At 39.6% G+C, this 22,779-nt stretch overlaps 1 protein-coding gene across 1 annotated transcript in view; it reads right to left on the bottom strand.

Moving 5' to 3' along the window:
* Positions 1-21,562, bottom strand: part of CHRM3 (cholinergic receptor muscarinic 3) — a 296,668-nt gene extending 275,106 nt beyond the window's left edge. Inside the window, exon 1 of the mRNA XM_061990127.1 lies at positions 21,496-21,562. The gene's annotated coding sequence lies outside the window, so the exon portion shown is untranslated. The remainder of the gene's footprint in view (positions 1-21,495) is intronic.
* Positions 21,563-22,779: the final 1,217 nt, after the last annotated feature.

Genomic DNA, 22,779 nt, shown 5'->3' with positions numbered 1-22,779 from the left:
TTCAGGCGGTTACAGTGGACTGACAACATGTCTTTCTTCCTCAAGCAGATGATGAGATCCTCAGACTTCTCACATGGTTTCCCTTGGTGTGACCTTTCTTCCCCCCATGGCTGTGCAGTCTGGGCTAACTTCCCAGCACCAGTCTTAGCCAGGTCTTTTCAAGCCCTTACCAGGAGAGCCAGAAATCCCAGGGCTGACTGGAGCCACCTAGAGATTTGGTAAGTCTGAAGGAGTCATAGGGAAAAAAAATGCTCTCCTTTGATTTACAAAGTAAATCAACAATCGGGAAGCTTCCTAATGCTTTTATTTTCCCTCCAGTTCACATTCATTCACTGCCGACATCACTTTTATTATTCCTTCCTTCACAGACAACTTATTCCTAGTGAGTATACAGCCTTCCACATGCTGTTTCCTTTCTCTCTGTATAGCAGTGGAAATACTAGAGTAGCAAATAATTTTCTGCCTCTGTCACTAAACAAGCAAAATACAAATTTCTTTAGACACAGATCCTTAAATTCTGTCTGAGATGTACTTTCAGTGCTCATTTCTTTTCTTGCATACAGTCTTTCACAAGAAATGGAAAATACTGGCAAAAAGCAGAATTATTCAGAGCAACAGTAACATTAAAATACATTGGGGATAGAGTACAAAATTTCAGAATAAGTTATAAATGTAATTTATTCTAAGTATTTCAGACCAAGAATGTTGACTAGATTCATATTAGATCATGAATACAGTTGGAGGCACTAAAGAAACAAGCAAAAACTGCAGATATCTCCTTTCCCTTCTATCCAGTAAATGAACCATCTCCTACATGTATGTTTTAAAAATCAGCCACACATTGAAATTATCATTTTAATATCTCTTACAAGATCACTAAAGCTGTGGTTCCAAGCTAACTACACAAACTTACTACCTTTTGACCGAAACACACTCAGAGGTAGTTCTAGATGTTGGTCATAGCCTTACTTGAAGGCTCAGGTTCTAATCACTATTATCAAATTTTCACATGAATATCTGAAACTGGCATAACAATTTAGTCTTTCACAGGAAACTAATCTAAACAAACTGAAAGCATACATTTCTAAAAAAACACATCTTAAATTATTTTTTCTGATAGATTTTTCAAAAATACAAAAAAAATGGTTTTAACTTACTATATTCTATTTCTCAAAAATTACATTCATCTTTTCTATTAATGAGTACATTTTTTAAAAAGAAATATGCAGTTTGAAATGAATCATCTTTTCAAGAGAAAACATACAAAATTGAGAACAAGGTACACTAACAATTTAAGACAGATATGTGTACACATGAGAAGACTACCATATGGTGATGTAACCTTTGTTTATAATTTTAATAGAATACACAAAAATAGTCTACCATAATCAAGGAGGCAAAACAATGGTACTTATATCAAGTAAAAACATTTTGTACCAAACAACTATTGATGTAACTATATAGTAACAAGAGACATGTGTACAGGTGACAAAATACCTCTCAAGCTCCTTTCTACTGTGTATTAACAAATGATATCATCTATCTGAAAGCAGTTTCATGTAGTCTTAGAAACAAGAATAGGATACATAAATTGGACAGAAGTATCTCACTGACTTTACAATATATCACCTGTGAATTACTTTTCAAAACTAGCATTTCTTTAAAGATATATGAAAGCCTGAATGTCTTCATGGCATTTCAGAGTCTTTAATACATTCATATATTGATGTGGCATAATTATGCAAAACATTGTGCGCTAAAAATAAGGTAGGTACTTCACACCATGCAAAAAGGTATGAAAAAATCCCAGATGTCATAGACAAAAGTTTTGTAGTATGTTTTCATTACATAGATGTTTGAGTGGACAAGAACTGAACAGTGTATATACAATGGTATCTTTATAGATATCACCATTCATGAGTGTCGGTACTGCACCAACATACCACAACTCTGCTAGTGAGAACCATTACAGTGGAAACTGAGCTATACTTTCAAAAACAGTTCTTTGTTCATTTGCAAACAGATATCGGATGTTATTCGTAGGGATGATCATCAACCTTGAACTAGCAGCAAAACCTCATTTTAGACGACTGTAACATGCCTGCAGTTTAAATGCATCCTCTCCTATCCTAATCTCATACAGCCTAAATGTAGATTTTTACATTTCCTATTTATTGGCTCAGAGACTGCTATGCTTCAGGAGCAAGTGAGGTGATCCTCGTAGTCTTTAAAGGTTCAGTTGTAACAGAAAGCTTTATGCTTCAACCATACTCAGTCTGATTACGCCAACTGCATTCCTCCTGCCTGATATGGTTTTATCTCAACATACATAGAAATGACTAGACTAGCATAAGTGTGCATACTGTATATTTAGCCCAGTTTGAGAATTAGAATGAGGAACATAAACAGAATTACTCATATCATATGCTTTGTAGAAAAACCTTACTGCAATGATAACTGTATCAATAACTTCAAGTACATTTCAAAATGGATTATTAAAATGTAACACTTTCAATGTTTGTTGAGACATTCTGTACAGCAAGTATATTGCTCAGATTATGTAGTACTTCATATTTTCTCGAATTCAAAATGGTTTCTGTGCTAATAAAATTAAAATTGTGTTGCATAGCTGGTTTAAACAAGAATGTTCCACCGTTCACAAAAATAATTTTAACCAATAACTCTTTAGTTCATCTGGTGCAGCTCTTCCCTTTTTTCCAAATGGTAATTAATTAAGTTAGAACATGAAGAAACAAGAGAATTAAAGAGAAAAGGTCCATGAAATAAAAAATTTAAATCCTCTTAAAAGAACTATGCCTTCTAGAAATTGAATGTTTTGACACAGACTTCTCCAGGACTGACACTATACCCCTAGGCTCAAAGTAAACTGCACTATAATCCAAGTACTCTTGTGTTACACTCCATCAGTGTCACAGTGCAAAACACCAAAGTAAAAAGCTAGCTTTAGAAAAGACAAACAGTTCTCTACGACTAATTTAACATGATGCTAAGGCTAAAAAAAAAAAAAACCAAACCCCATGAACCCCAAATCTCAAAAACCCAAAAAAAAAATCACCCCGCTAAAAAAAACATCCCAAACCCCCCAACACCCCACAAAAAAAATCCCAAACTTCCCTACATCCCCCAAAAGAAAGCCCTAAACCCCCTCCCCCCAAAAAAAAACCCAACAAAATACCCCAACCAAACACCAAACTCCCCATTCTTCCATCTCAGCTCTTGTGTAGATGCTGCAAACCTGAAAGATGTAAGCAGTGGGGTTTGAACTAACAATGCTCATATACCTGGAAAGTAAAAGCCACTGGCTTTTTCTCTTATATTTTTCTACATAGGAAGAAATTTCATTCCAATGTCATAAAATTAATTGGAGACTCTTTCTATAGAGGTGAATTCATTTATTTCTATTGGCTCTTATAGAGGAAGAATTAAGCACGTATTTTCCTCAAGGATGCTGCCAGGAAAGGACTGGACACATTTGAACCAATTCCAGCTTCATTCGCCTCAGTTAAGCATCTTATGATTAAAAGGATATTCAACCTATTTCTCACAGATCTACACTCGCACCCAGAAAATGCTATTCAGTATCCAAAGTGACAAATTTGGATCATTATGAGCTTTGTATGATTGCTTTACAACTCTCTACCATTGATCAGTATGTCTAGTTGGCCGTTATCTCTGTGGCTGAGCATCATACCAAACTTGACATGCAACTACAGGCACCTTCTCTTCAAGTCAAAAATAGGAGTTGCGAAGAGGCATACCAGTTGTTACACTATGTTTTGACAGCAGGTAAAAAGCCATATACAGTTATACCGTAATAGCATCTAAACACTCTAGATCTACAAAGCATCTAGAGGAGACAAAAAAGCAGGTGAAGGAAAGATGAGGCAAAACACAGTAGGCAGTTACAATTTTTAATCAAATGTTTTTCTCCCTATTCAATTCCCATCACAGAAGTCAACAGAGACTCTGAATGACAGAATGAGGGTTTACAGCTCCTCAGTCTTCTCAGACAAGTATTCAAGCCCTTCCTGTTATCTCAGGAAAATGCTAACAATGCTTTGCAATCCTACTCATATCCAAAAACAGTAATGAAGTCTTACAAAAGCAGTTTATAACCCCAAAAATGAACTTCTACTTGAAAGCTGTTTCAGTTTACATTTCAACTCTTTGTTTCACCCATGAAAGTTTCCACTTGTTGCTTAAAATAGCAAAGACGGAACATTTTTGTTTACTTCCACACAAGAACAAAATTCCCTGATATATCAAAGCAATGAAGAATATATGTACATGAGAGAACGTAACAACCTCTGTGGTCAAGTATTTTGTATATGGAATTAGGTATAGCAGAGTGAGCTTTCTGTTGCTACATTTTTGCCTATTGATGAAAGGTAAATATTGACAAATTAATGAATAAAATTTTCATATTCTTGCAAACATTTATCTTAAAAGAACATGAAAATTATCTAAGAACTAAAACTACTGCACCTATACCAACCTATAAGTATGTACATATGCCCAGACAACTTAGCCTTGATTCATTCCACTGATTTAAATGTAATTACGTAGGACTATCAGCAAAAAGAGCTCTTTTCCTCTTACTCCTACTTGCTCATCACTGCAATAAAGCTATCATCTGGTCCCGTAAGAAAAAATCTCAAACATAACTGTACATGATGACAACAAGGGAATTTTGAGCTTCTGGAGACATACTACATCTACGCACACGTAAGAGAAGGATATTCACCATTTATGGAAGCTCCCGCCACACTCCTGCAATCCTTGAACAAGAAACAGAGATTGCAGAATTGTACTTACAAACACATACATTTATGTATTTAGTCATTACTCCTAAAAGAAGACATCAATAAACAAACAACTCTCAAGAACATAACTTCTACTAAGATCAAAAGCGAAGGGTTTGGGTTGGGTTTTTTTTTGCTGTGATTTTGTCAGTAAAGAATTTAATTTGCGTTATGTCTTGAAGCAACTCACCTTTCAATCCCTTCATGTTGTTTCTTGTATAAACACACAAGGAACTCAGAAGTATAACTCTTCAGTCTTTTAAATGAAACTGCATAGCCAAAAGATGTACTGAATTTGAGGGCTCAACATGAATTACTACTGTTCAAGATCTTTTTTTTGAGGGGGGGAGTAAAACACACAACAATCAAACTGAATAATCTGCTGCCAAACAAATACATTATATCCAACGAGCTAGGAAAAGTCATTTAAAAACAGACATAGGTTTATAATTGTCACTTAGGCAAAATTGTATCCTCACGGGCAGCAAGGAGTTGAATCTGTGTGTCCAAGCATACATATCTGACTTCCCAAGAGAAGCTTTAAATTTGAGGCTATACTGTTTTCCTTGCCTGGGCTTTTTCCAGAGGCTCTAAATAACGAACAGAAACAAGGTACACATAGACTGCCAGTTCCAGCTGTGCTCCTGCCCTTCCTGCAGACAGCCCAGCTACTCCTGAGGTAGCTCCAGGATTTCTGTATTTTATAGTCAAACACTTTCAAGTAAAGCAGTGGTAACTTCAGTTCCTCTGAAAAGCCTAGGACAAAATATGACACTTGTAGGGCTGGTCAGTGGTCTGCATAGTGACAGCAGGGTGTACAACTACAGTACAGTCATCTCCCAAGTGACTCACATGCAACTCTTCCCTTCATGACACACAGGCACTGGACACTTCTACTGAATTGCTACCACATGATATGAAACATATGGAGGAAAAAATACCTGACTAGCAATTATGACAGAGAGAGGCTTACAAAGGGAGGAAGAGGGATGTGACAGAAAGGCTGCAGTTCTTGTTCAGGTGGACACCAGCTGGTTTCACAAGATGTAACCATGATCTACAATCACTGCAAAGCAGAAGGGTTGGATGTTTGGGGCAATCTCCAGAGAGATGACCGTAACAACTTTGTATGAGGAATGAATGATCTACCCTAACATAAAGATTTCACCCCTCTTATCCAGTGATGCTCCTACCACATCATAAGTTTTGTGATATGCAGACATTGAGCTAGGCTGCTTTCAAGCACTCCTACTCCAAAGTATTCTCCTGAGAACACATTTTTTGCCCAATAAATCAACCCGACCTGCAAGGATGTTCCACCCAACTCTTGGGCTCAAGGACAAATCCACTCAATCCAAATTACAATTTTTGTCACTTTACTTGATGAGGAAGCAATACAGTCCTTAAACTATCTTTTCCATTTCCTTCTAAGTATGTACCCTGACTGCCTTCTACACTTAAAAGTCATCTCATAGCAGAAACTCTTCCATTTACCCCAAAAGGGGATTAGGACCTCTTGGAAACATTTTTCAAATAAACAGTTTCCTTACCCTGTTTAAACAGTTATTGTTTGAGCCATGGAGTCAAAATGACTCAGAGAAGTTGTACTTGCAATTGTACACTATGCAGCATGATCTACTATGTGACCAGGCAGCAATGACTTGTATTAATCATGGGCCAAAGTATAATTAAGGTAAAATTAATGGACTGTGACGGTCTGGCAATTGCCGTCCCTGTTCTCACCCTCTCTGCTGACTTGCCAGACTACAGTGCTTCTGGTGGAGAAGTGGTCTGCAACTGAGGCCAAGCACAGGAATCCCTTTTGCATGGAGCAGTCTCATAAACAGACCAAAAAAAGGGACTCAATTTGTGCAAGCATACAGAGGAATTCTTTCCACCCTGATTACAGCAACAGCTATTGCATAGCAGAGCACTGGCAAATCTACCTAGTTCAAAACTGCCCTGTCACTATGATCAACATGAGCTAGAAAATTGCCTGCTAATGTACGGTCCCTGACTGTAAGGGAGAAAGCCATTTTACTTCTAATCTGTTATACAATCTAAAATACGATGTCTTTAGACAAAATAAAGTCTATAGTCCTCCAATATCAGCTTGCATTCTGCCCTTCTTACCCTGTACAATAGCTCCCAATTGCCTTTGTCCTCAATCATCTATACTCCTTCATTTTTCCTCCAAGATACAGGATTCACTTCAGTCCTGTGACATACTTACGGCTTTGACTGCAGTTTACATTAATGGTAAAATATCTCCTATACTAACACATAGTAGTACTGACTTAAGTTTGTCCTTGAAGTACAATGGACACCAGGAGTGTACAAAAGGAAAATAAAGCAGCTGGAAGAAAGTCTGTCTAAGTAGTGCCTTGTTTGGTCCATTCCCTCTGCCCCTTCCCAAGAGGCATAAAAAACTTCAGCCACATTTATTGAAAATTCTCAGGGATGGCAGAACCTGAGTGCACAAAGTAGGTGGTTCTGTGCAAAGCTGGAGATGACTTTAGAGGAGCTACAAATTGACTTAAGCATATGCAAGCTAATGGGACATGGCTAATTCATACCCATCCATACACTAGCCCACATGTCTTTACATTAAGCTCTCAGAGATAAAATGTTGCAATATACCACTTCTACAGCTGTTTTCACACCATATTTGCAATTATAAAAATAATACTAGCCTTTCAGTCAAACATGCAATGCACATTCAACTTTGTATCTTCCAGTGACAGTACAGACTCATTAATAACTTTCACATTTTAATGACATTTTCTTTGCCCAAATCAGACATTTTCGTTAATTCCACATAATTGTGAATTTAGGTAAAGTTCAGACAATTAACAATACTCAATAACTATTTTGCTACATGTAGTTGACTGTGCAAAGCTTTAACACACAGTCATTTATCCATTTTAAAGCATTCTGCACGACATGAACACTGATGTAATTTTCAGATATTTACATGACACTCCAGTGACATATGCGAAAACAGCTCAAGAGGAAGTAACACTTCACTAAATCCAGACAGTGAGGATTTAGTGGCAAGGTGAAGTCTTGAAAAGCCTTAAAGCTGTTGAAAATTGCTTAACTGATAAAAGTCACTAGATGCTTATCTTTTTGTTCTATATATTATTCAGATTCCAGTCAGTCTTCTTCCTGTCCAAATTTTGCCGAAAATATAAAACGCCAAAACACCAAAGATATATAATTAATCCTGTTCCTGTTACAGCAATATTGTATCAAGGACCTTCCATTCTTACAGTTGAATCAGAATATTAATTTTGTACCTTCACATGCACAATTGGGGTTTCATCTGTAGAACTTCAACTCTTACACACGTCATTACACTCAAGTGTCCCCAATGATTCCTGTTTTTTCCACACTTGAGATCTAATAACAAGCACAATCAAAACCAAAAATTTCTACCTGAGGCTGTGGATAAAAATCTCAATTCTTCTGTTTATGTGCTTAATTAGCTATCCCGAATATGTTCCAGTTCCATGATTCTCACAACTAGAGTCTTAAAGTATACACAAATCACTGCATCAGAACCAGACATGTAAATAACTTACAAATGAGAATAACTGGAAAAATTATATTTAAATGTCAAGGGGGGCGGGGGGAGGGATACTAGACATCCAGAAGGAAAAATAACAATTCTGAAATTACAGGGTTCTGGCCTGGTTGTTACTCTGAACTCAGATCAGAGGAAGAATATTGCTTAAGCTTATCTTCACATGAAAATAGTCATGTATATTATAGCTTTACTCTCATTTAAATTACTATAATTTAACTGCTACAAAGAGTTTGGGGATATTTATTTAAATTTATTTTGCTTAAGTTGATTAGGACAGGCCTTGAAGTATGTTTTGCACACGTACACTCCACATATATCATTGGCCAAAATGATACTGATTAGTCACGTATTTCTAGAATTTGCATTGCTGTTTCATTTTAACTAAGAGGAGATAATTTCTTTAGTAAGAAAAAATGGGAAGATTTTTGAACCACTGCTACCAAAAAAACCACTAAAAAACATGTTACCAAGAAAATACACAAGTAAAACAGAGCAGAAAAATAATATACTTTTCATTGTCCAAGGTTAAAAAAGTTAAATCAGACTGTAGCGAAAACTCGATTTGTCCAAATCCAAAACAAAAAGGAAAAACCTTTAGCCTAACAGTGCTAGGTGTCACCCCACAACTTCAAGTAAGACAGAAACACAGCCAGATGGTGTACATGTAAAATGGTCAAATTTATGAACACTTCCATGGCTCTTCCTCTTAATGTTTTACCTTTTAGGTTTAACCTTCTGCACAAGCTAGCCAAGCATGATGAGTGATGCTTTTCTGCATCTCTTCATTGATCTTAATCATTAATAATCCAAGACACTTGGCACTGGAGTTTGGATGGGTGAGGGGAAGTGGTGGGAGAAGTTTTCTACTACGTACATCGAGGCCAAAGCATAAACTACCATCTTAACCAAATTTCTTACATAAATGTTTCTTTTAAGATTTCTGTCACAACCAGTATGGTAATTATCTTGCATTCCTAAACTGTCAATACTAACCTAGAACTGGCCACAAATTATGTGCAAGACTTTTCACAATCCATGCAAAAATTAAATTAATCATGTAATATTGTATATTCAACTCAGTGACCAGTGAATCCACAAAGCCCTGCATTTGTTTACACTGAAATCAGGAATAGTAGCATTATCAATTGAATAACCCTGTGAAAGGCCATCAAAAGTTATTTTTACTATAGCAATAAATAAATAAATACATAATGAAGAAAAACAGTTGCTAAAGCAAAAAAAAAAAAAAAAGCAAGCACCACCATAGTTTCAAAACATAGTCAATAAAAAAATTCTTAGCAATTGAAAGAAATAAACTTGATTTTTTTTTTTTTTTGGTATCTCCAACACTAATATTTAGAAACTTCTTATGACATTGCTATGCATGATTTCAACTATAGTACAGAAAGCAGAATCAAACTGATGCAAGTCACGCAACCACAAAAGGTTACAACAAAAGCATTCTCAGTATTGAACTGTTCTGGTCATATAAATCAATATACAATGCACAAATTCTTATCCATCCTATTATGTGAACCATATAAAAGAAATGTTCCCACCTTACAAAAACTAAAGGATGGGGTTTGGGTTTTTTTTAAGGGAACCTTTGCTCTCCACAACAGCTATAAGAACAGTAACAATAAGGAGAAGCAGAAGCAAAACTGTAGCTGTTGTAAGATGAATGCATTATTCCCAGAAATAAACCAGCCAACCAAAACATCAAGTCAAATAATTTTATGAGATCTGACACAGCAAAAGATACCGGTCACCCGTATGACTCATTGTATCATGGAAGTTTCAAACTGATATAACATAGATAAGACCTCTGCATGGTAATGTTGGCTGGTTGCTAGACCTTAGATATTTTGCTACATTAAAAAGTAAATGGTAAATTACAAATTGTTTCTTGATCATTGTCAGCCTGCAAGAGTTGTATATTTTTCATTCCTCTGTTTCAGGCATTTAGAATTTTGATTTTACTATACCCATAATTCAAGAGCTGTTCCTGGCAGCTTACATCATCTGCGGATTTACTCAGAAGTACATAGAAAAGCTTCAGCATCTAATGCTTCACAAAGGTTCTGCACTCCAAGAACCTGTTTTCTGAACCACATTTCTGGATGGTAGACTTAACGTATACTTACTTAAATAAGCGGTTGAGAGTGTTACACTTGGGTTTTTTCAACATAATTCAGGGAAGCATTTAGTAAAAATCTGGAAAACTAAATCCATGCTTGCTTAGCATTCCTGAAGAGAAAGTCTATCCAGAATAACGATTTTCATTTTACAACTTAGCCCTGTTATTTGGGGAGGAGGCTGGGGAGTAGACTAATATATACCAGCAAGAATCATGTTATCTATTTAGCTTCAATATTTTACTCATGGACAATACATGACACTGAATGCAGAAGTAAATATGACAAAAGGCATTTTTCTTCTGCAAACTGAGCAGCTCTGCAGAGAAACATCTGGGAGTCCTGATTGATAATAAGCTAAACATAAGCCAGCAATGTGCCCTCATGGCCAAGAAGGCCAGTGGCATCCTGGGATGCTGTCATGGTTTAGCAAAGAGCAGCTTTTGCTTGGTAACAGGGGGAGCAGGTTGCAGTGAAGATCCAGTAAAGAGTTTTTGGACTCTCCCCCAGCTCCTGGGTTCAGACCCACCTCCAGCCTGGCTGGGCCGATCTGGCGCCTCTGCCATCACTATTTAGGCACAGGAATTTGAAGTGCTTGGCGGGAGGTGTAGGAGTGATAGAAGATGGAGGCGACCACACAGACCTCACAGTCTGAGAAGGAGGAAGGAAGGAGGAGCACCAGACCAGAGACCCTCCTGCAAGCCGTGGTGAGAATGCAGGCTGTACCCCTGCAACCCATGCAGGGCTATGGCAGAACTGAGGGACACCAGCAGCTCCATGTGAGTACATCTGGATGGGCAAGAGACTGTGTGAGGAGGCGGCCATGGCACAGGCCGTGCTGGAGAGCCTGCGTGCCGCAGAGCAGCCCCACACGAGAGGCAGAAAGGAGCTGCAGCCTTTGGGATAAATGCGCCTCGGAGCAGCCCATGCAGGGCTGCCATGTGTGTGAGGTACCCCATGGACGTGCAGGGAGGACTGGTGCAGAGCCCACCTGCCCTGAGGAGAGACAAACAGCAGCAGCTGTAAGGAACAGAATGACTGAAAATCCCACTCCTTGCCCCACCTGGGCCGTTCATGGGGGGAGGAGGTAAAAACACCGGGATCAGGGCTCTGATCCCAGAAAGAAGGGACGGGTGGGGAGAAGGTGGTCTTAAAGGGCTGGTCGGACTCTTCATCATTGTACCACTCTGTTGTGTTACGTTTGTTATGTTCTGGGGTTTTATGGTTATGTTTTAGTTGGTGTTGCATTAAATTATTTTCAGTTTTCTTCCCCAAACTGAGTAGCCTGGTCTGTTTTGTCCTGGACTTTAAGCGGCAATTAAGCTCTCCCTGGCCTTTGGCAATCCTCAGGTCTTTAGTACTTGAGGCTAATCATGGTCTTTTGTCCCCTGATGGGCCTAAACCGGGACAGATGCATCAAGAAGCGTATGGCCAGCAGGTCAAGGGAGGTTCTTCTCCCCCTCTACTCTGCCCTGGTGAGGCCTCATCTGGAGTACTGTGTCCAGTTCTGGGCTCCTCAGCTCAAGAGGGACAGGGAAGTGCTGGAGAGAGTCCAGCGCAGGGCCACCATGATCAGGGGAATGGAACATCTTTCACATGAGGAAAGACTGCGGGAACTGCGGCTGTTTAGTCTGGAGAAGAGGAGACTGAGGGGAGATCTTATTAATATTTACAAATATCTAAAGAGTGGGTGTCAGGAGGTTGAGACATTCCTTTTTTCTATTGTAGCTAGTAATAGGACAAGGGGTAATGGGATGAAGCTGGAACAGAAAAAGTTCCATTTAGATATAAGAAAAAAACTATTTCACTGTGAGGGTGACGGAGCCCTGGCACAGGCTGCCCAGAGGGATTGTGGAGTCTCTTTCCTTGGAGGTCTTCAAGACCCGCCTGGACATGTTCCTATGCGACCTGATCTAAGTGAACCTGCTTCTGCAGGGAGGTTGGACTACATGATCTCTAAAAGTCCTTTCCAACCCCTACCATTCTATGATTCTCTGGATGGAGAGGTGAATAGGTTTAAAACTCCCTTCCTCACAGCTTGCAAGAGTGTGCTTTTAGTGATGGATCACTTTGGTTGTATTTACAAGAAACATAGCTCATTGAAAATACTATCTTCAGAATCAAAGTAATGAAAGTTACATTTAAATGAATGCTTTTAATGAAATTTCTACCCATCAAATAAACATCTTTGATCATTAGCTATGAATGTAAAATTCTGTTATCAGCACAAAAAATTCATCAGTTCACAAAGAGTTTAGACATTACAGAAAGAGATTCACAACAGTCTTGTGCCCAAATTCATAGAACTTAAACTAAGACACAAATTTGTACTTAGAAGATTCAGCTCGAGCTGGAAGCATTCAAGCTAACATAAACAGAGACCAAAACCAGAAATTTCTCGAAAGACCACAGCAGAAAGCAATCACTTCTTAGTCACTCTTTAAGGACTACCTGAAAGGTTTGTCCATATTTAACACACTTTGCTTTTTTTTTTTTTTTTTAATCTCCTACTGTTTCTCAATGATGAACAAATTATTGCTATTTTTATACAATTTTTTAAAATCTTGCTTCCACATTTTTGCCTCTTTAGCATTCCCTTTGGGAAACAAACACAGCTTTCATTGAGTTGAGTGAGAATAAGAATTACTGACTCAATAGTGAACAGTATAAACACCGTCTGCTGCTTCTGAAAAGTACAATTCATCTTCACAACTATCTGCACCATCCATGTACTTGCTTTCACAAAACAACTGACTTTTTTGAATGGAGATATGGAATGTGAGAAAAAATTAATAACCGTTCACTTTTATTTTGACCTCTTAGTAGGCATTATGCTTTTTTTAGTGAAAACTGCATGTATGACTGAAAAAGAAAACTCTGAGACACATACCTATGGCTGTCTATCAACAGGAAGGTCAAACACTATGTTCAATCTTGTTGATATATTCCCTTATCACACTGTAGTTTACAACAAAGGAAAAGGAGAACGAATACCACGTCATCACTAGCCAGTAGCTACTGAAATGCAGTTTCCAAAAATGGAGCTACAAATTATTCTCATTGCCTTTCTATTTATATTGGTTCCCTTTGAATTGTACTGCTTTATTGTTAGCAACTGTTTTCTACAGCACAGCCCTTCACTCCTAGAAGTTGTAGTCCTGTAAATTTCTCTTCCACACACATTTGAAGGTTAGCCCTTTCAATTGTCTACTTCATTGTACTTCAATCCTTTCTTTTAACAGTGTTTGTTCTAAAGTCATTCTTTGTTAGCTTCTTTTATACTGCATCCAGACATTAGAGATCTTTTTCTGTCTTCCAGAAAAAATCTGTCTTTCCTCTTAAGAGTGAACCTTTCCATCTCTTTCCACAGGAAGTCCAAGATATTGTTTTATATAAAACAACAACTATCAAAAAAAACCAAAGAAATAAATTTGAAATAAACGACTCCATCCCTAACCAAGCCTCCTTATTAGATTCAAGTCTCCCTGAATTTACCTCAGTGGCTTCATATCCAAGCTGAGACTCCAACTCTCCTTTTTTTTTTTTTTGGCAGTCCTCCTTAAGAAACACTTTGTTAAAGTGACTTTACTCATTCCCTATTTATTGCCAGATGCTTTCTGCAATACATGTTTTATATAGATATTTACATATGTAAATATTTCAAAGATCACTTGTCTTCCAAGAATCCTGGAAGGAATGTATACTCAGCATTTCCTCACTACAGGCTTTTGTAATGCTTTTAGCTTTTATTACAGAATTTTCTTTAACATTTCCTAGTTAATAAAGCCAGATCACTATGCTAATAAAATGAACAATCAAGACATAACAATTTGAAGCTTTGACTGCTTTAAAATCTTAACTTTGATGTTATGCAAAAGGTTCCAGAGAGCCCTCTAAGAAGAGATTCTAACAGGAAATATCTCTGGAGCTGTGGCCTTGCATGCAAATGTATTTTCAGTATTTGCCTTCTACCAATTATTACTTGAAAGGTTAACAGCCTGTCCAGGGGAACAGGTGGACAGCAAGGGCACTATATATAAGGAAACGTACTTTAATAACATACAGAGGAGCTAGCCAATGAAGCATCATTACGAAGAAGTCACGCACTGCATGTGGTGAAGCAAGAGTCTACACAGTGATCCTTCCTCCCCAGGAACCTGTCACATCCTTCCCTGGATCTCTGCCACAAGCATATTTTTTCTGTCAGCACCTGTAGTCATATTATTACATTTTTCTGCATCTTTTACCCTCCCCCTTCTTTTCTCTGTCCTGTATATATCAAAGTCACAGGCTCCTGGGATACTTACTTCAGACTTCCCTCCTACAAGCACTACTTCTTTGACTGTCTTCTTCATTTCCTTAATTTACGGTTTTCCATTTCTTACCCTTCACCTGTTCTTATGCTCGCTTCTCATACAGCCTTCTTCCACTGCAGTCATCATCCTCAAAAACTTAGCTCTCCCTAAAAATTCATAAGCTCTCACAACTTCAAAATCTATCACAAACAATATCAATAACCATGGACTCATAATCTGAGACAGTTCCATTTTATTCTACTGTTCCTCTGGTATTTGCCACTTTCATGCCTCTTATGCATCATGATTTGTGTGTGTATATATATATATATATGGATAACTTCCCTTGTCTGCCTGTTATTCAGAAAGATGACAAGGTAAAATGTAAATGGTAATCTGTTTTGATGAAAAAGAGAAGGATGCTTCAGCTGGAAAAAAGTTCTAATTCTAACTTCATAAATTTTTATTGTTTGACGTCCAGGTAATCCCGAAACCTACTTAGGTTTTTTCCCCACACATTCACTGTCAGGGATGAAGAACTGCCATCCTTTGACAGAAAATGCAGCAGTTAATAGTGAAATACCATTATCAGATAAAAATCTGCAAAGTGTTTCACGGGGTGATAAATTTTATCTCTGAGGAGACACAGTGTACTGTAATTATTTTGTTAGAAGCAAGTATGCACATTTGTACAGCAACTGGAGATGATTAATAAAATGATAATTCTGGAAATTTTCAAGTTCTCTTCTTCCATGACAGTTTTGACTGTCTGCATTACTCCCCTTCTTTTTAAAAGAAAGTTCCTTAATCCTTTGAATAGTTCTTACTATTGTGCTTATTACAAATTGAGATTGAATTCTCCTAATTGTCTGCAGTGAAGTTCAAAAGGATTTGTTGCTATAGCAATACTTCAAGTTGATTCAAAAATTAATGATAAAAGAAGTAGCAATTAGTACTATTAATTTTTACTAGAGGAACATGGGAAAGTGCTCAAAGGCTTCTGGACAAAAGAGAACGGTAAGATTTTGCACAGGTGACCAATATAGAGCTTGCAGCTATAAAACCAAGCAGAATGGATATTTCGTGCTTCAGTACGTGCAGCATGAATGTTGCTGCTTTACTACCCCCAAGATGGATCCAGCCTCTGTTGCGTTTCAGGAAGTCCTATGAGAGCACATGGATGGGTCTCCATTCATACATAACAGCACCCTGAGAAGCCAGCTCTCTACATTATTATAAGGAAGGGGAATTGAATACTTTTCTCTACAGATTTGACAGTGTTCTTTCAGTGAATGAAAGTATGTTGCTTCAAGATAATGACCTGTTCCCTCTCATTCCTGAGTAATAGCTATGAAGCAGATAAGTGTTTTCCAGGTCATATGAAACCAAAAGAAGTCATTAATATTCTTCACTAAGACCGCTATTATCTCACGAAATTATTTGGTTTTGTTGCAGCCCAGTACCTTTTACAAGGTATTTAAGGCTTTAGAGAGAATTGTAATTTTATTTTTTTAGGCTTGACTTGCTATTTGAATCCTATAAAGAACAGTGTGGCTCTGTTTCACTATTTAAAATGCAAGGCTGAAGGAAGTGAAATATTTTGCTACAGTATGTACTTAGTAAGACCTTTTTTTTTAGATTTTGATTTGACAACCTTAATAATGTATTTTCTGGTAGTAGAAATCTCTATAATTACTAAACTCAATAAATTTACTTATTTCATAATGAAATTTTGGAGCTGTAGGGTAGTGGCAGACTGCCACTCAGAGCTATTTTATAAATTATTGTGAATGATGTATAGGTATTTCTCCTTCCCCCACCATCAGGGTTATTTCCGTCAAATGCTACAAATGATACCTCAGACCTTCATGTAGGAATATTGTGAACATTTCTCAAAAAACAACATTAATCTAGATGCTGGAGTGGCCTTGTCCTGCTTAGGAGGACAGGCAGGAATAAGGAGGCAGTAGGACAAGGCATACTGTTGCAATTCTATAGACTTGAGTAGGAAAAAGAGATCCCTTTACATCTCACATGGAGCTCCAAGGGCCATGAAGAGTCCTCGGCATATGGCTACAGTACACCTATCATTATCAAGTAAGGTAGCAATGGACAGAAAGCTACACACAATTGTATCTAGAGTCAAGGAGGAAAACAACATTGCACAACATACCTTAAAGACAACCACAGGCACTGAGATTAAATCATTTTCTTTTAAAGAAGTGAGGCGCATCAATAAACACATGTCCTAAAAACTCCAAGCATATTTTTTTAACCTCTTCCCTCTCAAATTTCTCAATTCTCTATGAACTTATTTATAAGAGGGAAACTTAAACTTTTTGTATTATAAGCACATCAGGAATTTTTCCATTGGGTAAAAATATACTGGAAATGTAGGAGGACATCATTTATACAGAGTGAGATGATATCCTTACATATCACCACACTGTCTTCTCATCGAGAGGGGGAAAGAAAAAAAAAATCTGAAATACTCACTAAAGAGAACAATTCCATCAACTATTGAACACAGCTGGACAATCCTGAATCTCCCAATGACGTTCACCACCCTGACAAGAACTTGCTACAAACTCACAGAGCAGCCATAACCTTCTGGAGATCAATACCAAGCACAATGCTCACAACAGAGACCAGATAACTTACCAGGTGGTTGGTCTGCATGAACCTCTGTCATACTGGGGCTATGCTGTTGCACTGTGTCAGGCTAAATGAACAAAACTCTGAATTTCCTTGCAGGAAAGTTTTCTAAATTAAACAATTAGGGTTTTGTTTACTCCAACTTTAGAATGAGAGCACAGAGGAGGAAAAATAATGGCACTGACGAGTGTCTGCATTTTCAAATCATATCCAGAAAACTATTTTGCCTTAATCCTTACTGCAGCTGTACCATTAAATATTTCTCTGTAACTATCTCCATCAAGATTAATTTACAGAAGTATCAAACTGCCTCTAGCTCTCATTTCAGCAACTGAATATTTATCATTCATGATATAAATTACATATTTTAGTTTTGTTTTTCAAAACATTTTCCAAACACAGAAAAGATCTTGCCTTCAGTTTGCAATTAATGAAGAAATTCACTTAAGTCCACCTTCCTTTACACTACTTTATTTCTCCATCATGAAACAACATAGTCTGCATAAGTGAGATGGTTAATCTTCCATCCTCTCTCTCCTGTTTTACACACGGTAATTTCAATAATTTATATTCAATTCATATTCAGAAGGATGGCTTTTCCTTGCCCTCACTGAATCTCCTATTTGGGCTCACACATAGAAGGTTGTGTTCTGATGGCACTCAACTGAAGCACAAGAAGTAGAAAGTGTTACTCTTATCCTCTCTTAAAACAAAAACAAGAGAAAAAGAATTCCTTGGGAGCATGAAGTCCCAACCTAGATATGGCACGTCAGGCTTATACTGAAGTCATTTATTCTCTTTTGCACCCCAACACTGTCAGGAATATATCCCGGTGTATATTATACAACACTCTGTTGGATGAATCGAGAGACATAATACACATCTCCAGAGGAACAGTTGATATATACTCTCCCCACACCTCTAACTGACAGTTCCACATCTTACAGCAGCTGTGCAGTCTAGCAGATTTGACATTCTTCTATCCAAGACAGACATAGAATGAAGTCATGGAGGATGTAGCAACACTTTTGAATGAACTTGCAAAACAGACCGCTTTTGGTCTTACCAGACTCTTTCTTATCATTCCAAGCTTACAGATCCATTTAAACATCCATTATATATTTATAAACTAAGGTACTTAAATATAGCTGAGGATATTGATAGAGGTAGCATTGCTTATCCTCCCCCACATACTCTTACCCGTACTTCTCCTTATTTTAAAGCCTCATTACACATCTTCACTAAATAAAAAGCTGGCCAATACAGTAAGGGACACTAATAATATTAGTAAACTGTTCTATGATATTCTGTATTAACTCAATAAACATGTCTTTACATGCACTAAACAGAGCTGTCTTTGCCTAAAAAAAGTCTCACAAACACCTCAGATACAGAGATATCTCGCAAATATCTCTCATCCTGAGAGCATGACCTCTTCTTAGTGGCAAACAAGCCATAATACCATGGCCAAAATCAATTTAGCCATCCAGATCACCTCAAACTTTCTTCTAGTATCAAGCAACTTTTCACTCCTTCTGCTTCCTTTCCAAATCACATAACAGCGTCAAGCACAGCAATTGTCAGCACAAAGATGTTCAGACTTTCTGTCTGCTAAAATCAAGTCTCAAGGAGGAGACAACGTATGAACATAACGTTGCAGCATTTACGTAGATGAAACTTCCACCTTACATACCACAAGATTTTTGTTTTGCTTTTCAGGATTTTGATCCTGAAAACACTCATAGCACTAAGACTAAAATCCAAAATCTAATGCAAGAAAAGGAGGTTGGGTAATTTTAAAGCAACAATTACAGCTTTAGAATGAAGAGTGACATAAGTATGACAGTTTTTTAGACCAGTTTACAAATTATCAAAGACATTTCAATCCTTAGTACTTAGAACTGTAACACCATCGAGCACAGTGTTTGTGATGCTTCATATGATCATGGTTGGTTTTCACCATCAAAGTTTATTTCTGAGATGTCCAATCTAAAATATATTGATAAGTTGATGGATGCTGAGTATATTACTGAGATGAAATTTAGATTTCTTTCGGTAACAAGAAGTAAACATGGATTGCGCTTGACAATCATCTTCCTCTGGAAAGTTACTATTCACCTACTTCAGAATGACATGAATTGGCACTTCCTAACAGTTTCTGCAATAAAATACAGTCTATTCTTTTGAGTGAAATATACAAAATATACAAAAACATACAAAACTGATTTTCTAGGTTTGGTGGCTGAGTGCAGCTGGTAGAAGAAGAGAACCTGCAATCTGTTTATATATAACTGGCAGCAAGTCAGATGAATTTCATTCTGGATTATCCCTGGAATATTTTGTTGCTCTGCTACTAAAATCCAGCAAAACTGCTACATCCAAAAGAGTCCAAGAGTTTTTTAATGTTTCAGTTCAAATCAATCAATTCTTATTCCCAAAAGTTGAAGTTACCCTGTTAATATGCACACAGCACTGAAGTAAGCCCACAATACTTGCAATGAGATTCAATACTGGAAAACGTAATCTTCATATTTCTCTACAAGGCAATAATGTACATGTAAAAGCTTCTTGTAATAAAAGAACTATTAAAAAATAAAGAAAAAAATCAAAATAAAAGAGAGAGAGAAAAAAAATTGAAAACTTTTTAGGATACACTGCATCAGAAAACCCTGCATTACTTCTGCCATGCCACAGAGGATTACTACTGTACGAGTGACTTGCTTGTTTCCATGTCGAGGGACATTTCTGAAAGCCACCAACTCAGGCTTGAAAAAAGCTGCATTACCAACCACAGTCCTGGTCCAACGCAAGTGAGCAAACCAAAGACTGTCAGATTAAATTAACATAAGCAGATAAAATATACTCAATATATCATTCTCTGACTTTGAGGTGTATAGGTATGTAAATTTAAAAAAAAAATGAGCATTTCAGTCAACGTAGGGCATAAACAGAGGAAAATAGTTTGCTTGGGCAAACATCTCCTCAGGACATATCCCGGCTTTTGTTTGCCTTTTTTTTTTTTAAAGTTTCTCGTTGCCTTTTTTTAAAGTTTCTCAGTGTGTATCTGCAATATCGAAGTTACAAATCTTCTGTCTCTGACTGCTTCTATATATGGTCAGCACAGATATATGCTGGGATTTGCACTTTTTCCAAAAGTAATCCCAGGCAATCAGAAGCCTGTTAATCGGTAAGAAAAGCCACACGATCATATCTCAAGCCTTGCGCACGAGCCCATTCGGGTTTCTCTGCTCTGAGATTTACACAGGGAAGGGAACACAGCTATGTCTGGTTTTAAGTAAACACTTGGATTCTGCTTCAGGCGCTCGTGTGGGTGCTTTGCCAGTGCACACCCTCTCCACTGATGCCTTCCCAAACTCCAGCTGCACGACAGCCTGCACTCCGGTGTGCCGCTCCAGGGAACGCCGTTGGTCCAGACAGGGGGAATCACGGCGCACAATGCGCGGGGAGGCTGCAGGGGTACTGGCCGGCGGGCGACCCCGCACCGCTGCGCGCTCCCCCGCTGCCCCAGCGGTACGAGCCCGGCAGCCGGTGGCACGTCGAGCCGCGCTCCGGGACTCCTCACTGCGAGCCGCCGGAGAACGGGACGGCCGTGCGGCGAGGCCGCGGTCCCCGATCCCGCCGGAGGGAGCCCAAGGGAGCGCACGGCGGAGCTGCCGGCACCCCGCCTCGCTGCTGGAGGGGCGCAGCCGTCCTCTGGAGCGGCGGTAAGGGGGGCAGCCCCGCCGCGGTCCGCGGAGCCCCCCGGCGGCCACCGACGCCTCCGCCGCCCCGGGTGGACGTGGAGCAGGAGGCAGGGAGTCCTGCGGCTCCTCAAGCCACCCGGCCACAGGGACCGTCCCCGCAACTTTCCCCGCGAGGAGCCCAGCCGTTCGGCCGGCCCGGGCGGCTCCTTAAGCCGTTCTCCGCCACCGGCATCCTCGCACACAACAGCGGACAAGACAAACAAAAGCGCTCGCGACGCGGCTCTTCCATCCTACCTGCCCGGCTGCCGGCGGTCCCGCTCCACTCCGCGCCGAGCACTGCCCGCGGCGCCCAGGTGGCGTTAGGCGCGCGCTTCCCACGGGCGGCGCGCCCCCGGCGGCCAGCACATCCCCCGCCGGGCGCCGCCGGGAGGAGGGCGCTCCGCTCCCGCCCGCCCGCGCCGCCGCCGCCGCACCTGTGCCCGAGCAGCGGCACCGCCTCCCTCAGCCGCGACCCCTGGGTAGGCGGGGGCTTACTAAGACCCCCTCACCCACCGCCGCCGCCCTCCCCATGCAGCCGCCGCACGGTGGTCACCCTGCCTACACCGCCCCGCGCTGCTCATTGGCCCGCCCGCCGCTGACCTCACGGGGCTGGGGCCCAGCCCTGCCTGTCCCCCCCGCCCCTCCCATCCGCTGCCCCCGGCCCGGCCCGAACGAGTGCCCCGGGGCGGCTCCGTAGGGAGCCGGCGGCGGCGGCGGCGGCGGCGGCGGCGGCGGCGGCGGCGGCGGCGGCGGCGGCGGCGGCGGCGGCGGCGGCGGCGGCGGGGGGTGGCAGTGCGCGGGTGGGCGGGGGTCTGCCCGTGGTCCTTTGCCTCGAGGTGCGGGGAGGACAAAACAGGTTTGCAAAAACCATCCCGCGTCTTTGCCAGCTGCCTGTCAAGTAGAAAGGACTCACAGAAAATGAGATGATGTGGGGAAGTCTTCCATTTCCCTGTGATGGTTTCCTCTCCTTTTTGTTTCTTAATAATTTGTGTTGCTTTTAATTGAGATATATGAGCAGCTATTGCTTGAAGAGTGCAGTCCTGTCTGTGGAAATTAAATAATTATCTATTAAATATTAAATATGCCTCTTAATGGGGCATATAACATCAACCAAGTCACATACCATCATGTAGCTCTGTAATATATATTAGTTTTGTTTTATTATTAACAATCTTTCAAAAGACCCGTGTAAAATATTCTCCCCTTTCAGCTAATCAACATATGCTAAAAACTGACGGAAAATCAAATAATGTGTTCAGATATGCTTATGCACAATTAAAACATGTTGAAGCAGAAGAACGTAGGACATCTACATTTTTCAAAATTCTGTAAATGTGCATAACTTATTGCATCAAACTGAGGTGTCTCACACTTTAGTGTTTCTTCTGTCACCAAAGATTACTAAATTTAACTCAAAATCTTTCAATGTGAAGTTCAGAATTTGACACTTGTTTTTGCAGCCCATGTTGCTTGCTGTAAAGTTGCTATGGCGTAAGAGCTGGGTTTGACTGCTGGTGTGTTTCTTGGTTACATGTATGA

Source organism: Colius striatus, chromosome 2 (assembly GCF_028858725.1).
Source record: "Colius striatus isolate bColStr4 chromosome 2, bColStr4.1.hap1, whole genome shotgun sequence".
Taxonomy (NCBI): domain Eukaryota; kingdom Metazoa; phylum Chordata; class Aves; order Coliiformes; family Coliidae; genus Colius; species Colius striatus.
The sequence above is the reverse complement of the archived record's forward strand: the minus strand, read 5'-3'. Positions and strand labels throughout refer to the sequence as shown.